Source organism: Polistes canadensis, unplaced genomic scaffold, assembly GCF_001313835.1.
Source record: "Polistes canadensis isolate GaletaPanama2010 unplaced genomic scaffold, ASM131383v1 scaffold_475, whole genome shotgun sequence".
In the NCBI taxonomy this organism is placed as follows: Eukaryota; Metazoa; Arthropoda; class Insecta; order Hymenoptera; family Vespidae; genus Polistes; species Polistes canadensis.
Window position 1 is genome coordinate 1 of NW_014570022.1, and position 3,541 is coordinate 3,541.

The window sequence follows — 3,541 nt, forward strand, 5'->3', positions numbered from 1 at the left end:
TATATATAAATATATATATAAATATATATATAATATAAGTAAAGATAATAACGACGCTGTTTCACGAGCACCGCGACACAATTGGTACGCAGGCTACCGATAGACTGACGGGCCATGAACGAGCGCAACGAGCGCAACGAACAACCAGGTGAGAGGGGAGTTGGTACGCCCGCGCGCACACACACACGTTTGTGGGGTGTTAGGCTTGTCGGTCCGCCAACTACCACCAGAAACTCACCATTACTAATACCATCTCCACCTCCACCTTCAGAACCACCACCACCACCTTCAGCACCACCACCACCACCAACACCACCACCGCAGGGATGAGGCGGCCTTACGATGAGCTTTCTGGGTCGGAGGAGGTAGACGCGAGCGCAGGACTTTGTATGGTAGAGGGTGAAAGGGCTAGACTAGGGGGTGTCACGCGGTAAAATACGTCGAGAGGGGTCAACGGGGTGAGAGAGCGATGATATGCATCGCTATACTCCAAACATCATGGTAAGGTCGCATACTACTACTGTTTGCTATCTTATCCTAAGAGCAAGGAATCATCTTACATTAAATGCTTTTGCTACTATATATTTTTGTCCATCTTTTTTAAAATGAGGATAATGATAAAGTGAGATAGATGAATATAAACTTGTACAGTAACTCTCGTTTCCTGTGCTAGCAAGAAAAAAGTTCAAAGTAAGATAGAAATATGATGATTATGAACTAAGGAGAAAATCCTTAATTGGGACGTGTGAATTAATTGTATACGTTGTATTTTGTTTAATATTTTTCTTAGTTGACAGATGCCTGACGTATTTTCGAGCAAAATAAGGTCCTAATCATTCTGTGGCTATATTTTGAAAGAACACGCGACAGGTGCACTTGATATGAAGGTTCAAGCTCTTCCGCATGTTTCCAGATATGATCGATGATTCTACGAAAATTCAGCTGTTCGATTTATGACTTGGCGAAATTTTGATCCTTCCTCGTGGACAGGTGCATTGACGTCGATAGTTTCTGAAAAAAATACCCCCACACGAGCATACAAACGCATACAAATACACACACAATTTATTTGATCGATGAACACTGTTTAATTTAAACGTTCTTTAAACGTTTAACATTGTATTGTATAGATTTTGATTCAAATGATTTTTGTACGCGGATAATATATACATCACATAAGTAAGGTGTTTTGCTTTTTATTCTGGCGCGTGTTTTAAAAAGAAAAACAAACAAGAAACAGAGTAGAATCTTTGTAGCCACGAACAAACAACTGCTCGGTCGATGCCAAAAGACTGTAGCGCTACCTTGTCGAAGAAGATATTTTTCAACGTTTGACCTTACCATCAGTTACTACTTTCGATCACAAATTTTATCCATCAATTTTATGGTACGACCATCCGACACACTTAACATAATTATTTAAAATCAATCCACCAGACCGCGCGTTCAATATTTAATACGGATAAAATTGAAAGACGTAAAAACCTATCTAGGGAGAAAAACCTTGAGACTCGGATTGGAATACTTTCTTCTACGTTTCCGCATTACATTTTGTATTTTTTTTCTTTTTATGCACCAATGCAATCACGGAATGTGCATTATGTAAAAACATAATAAGTAGTATATTCTATAAATAAGAATTCTCGATTAATTAAAAAATTAACAACGTCAAATTTTATGGGGGCTAGGGTTATTTTTTTCTTTTAATTTTCAATTATTCGAAAAACATATCTTTTTGAAGATAAAACAATGTAGAATAAAAATATATTTTTCAAAGTTTTTTTTCTAAATTCGTATATTTTTCTTGTTAATTAATTTTAGTTCAAACTTACGACATCGGTGGCGTTGTTATCTACATCTATTGACGGTAACGTTGGAAACGACCATAAATGTAGCAAATTTCTGGTTATATTTGTTCAATTTATCTATATTATGTTATATAGTGATATTGAAAAAAAAAAACAAAAAAAAAACCCAACAAAAATAATTATAAAAATATTAAAGATACATAAAATGTATTGCTGACTTTATCAACGTAATCTTTATCATTTTTTTCCACGTTTTTCTTTTTTTTTAATTATTATCAGTACAGAAAAAGTTCACTCTATATAAATATGTATATTTTTATAAAAATTATTTTGCGATAATGTTTAAGAATATATAATTTTCAATAGTGCATAGTTACATAACTTAAAAATAGAATTATTGAGCGTACGTTCAAATAATAAACACATGTTATTGCGATATATTTTTTTCTTTTAGATTTATTGATTAAGATTATATATGTTAATAAATGTATAACAAGCTTCACCCTGTGGCATATAGATAACATTTATATCATATGAATCACATGGCTATGCCTAGTCAAGTCTAGACCAAAAAAATAAAACTAATCATATAACATCCGGATAGATTTATTTCTTAACTTACTATATAAAATCTAGCATATTAAATAATATATTTTACGAACATTCTATATACCATATAACGAAAACGACAGAAATAACTTAATTATGTTCCCCATTTAATAAACCCAATTAAAAAAAAAATATTCGATATAATAACATTATCAACTAGATTCAAATATTTCGTGAAATAACGTAAATTATAATAACGATAAGGAAAAAAAATTACTCCGGAAAACTATTATTTCTCAATGATCTCGCAACTATCGTTTGAACTTGTGATCGTTATTAATACCAATTAAAAAAAAAAGTTTGATCTATTTTTAAACAGCATTAAGATAATAGAATATTCGAAAGACATATAAGAAACATATTTTATCGTACGTAAATCCTTCGATTGTGATATTAAAATTTTATCGAACTTTTCCATCCTCTCAGTTATCGACCGAGAAATTGATCTGACTTACAGCTTACAGAATACTACATGATGGTTCCTTCGATTGTTTTCTATCCTACTGAAATACTCTTTTCTTATATATATATATATTTTATTTAAAGCAACAGAAAAAACTATCTCCCCACGTATAAGAGAAAACGTTTGATATTAAAATTTACAGTTTTTGATTTAACGAATAATATTTAATTCTTCTTTTTAGAAATGGTATCTCATACGAGTATGAGAATAAATCGATCGATATTTCTCGAACGTTTATTCATCGACAGTATTTTACGAGTTATCTTATCATAATTCGTTCAATAATATTCAACAATTTTCTCTAGCGTAGATATAAGAATTAGATTTTTTGTTAACGTTTTTATTCTTACGTATAAACGGAAATGAATAGAAATTATTTTATCGTACCGTTAGATTGATTTTTGAATTATCCAATAGGTACGATTGAGATACCAGTAGTTGAATGTACGAGAGACATATGTATATATTTAAAAAAAAAAAAAGAAAAAATGGAATGGAAAGATAGATACTTTTCCTTATGTCAATATAGAAGAGGGGCTGACCGGTCAAACTCCGTGAAGTAAGATAGCTGCTTCTGCTTGCGTTTGAACAACGATATCAACATGCAGCTATTTTAACGTAGAATATATGTACATTTCTTTTTTTTTTTTTTTTTTTTTTA

The 3,541-nt window shown here is 31.5% G+C and overlaps 1 long non-coding RNA gene across 1 annotated transcript; it reads left to right on the forward strand.

The window, feature by feature from the left end:
* Window positions 1-40: 40 nt before the first annotated feature.
* Window positions 41-1,680, forward strand: LOC106792558. Its single transcript, XR_001382317.1, has 3 exons — window positions 41-148; window positions 272-501; window positions 791-1,680. It is a non-coding gene; the product is annotated as an uncharacterized LOC106792558 (long non-coding RNA).
* The last annotated feature ends 1,861 nt before the right edge of the window (window positions 1,681-3,541 follow it).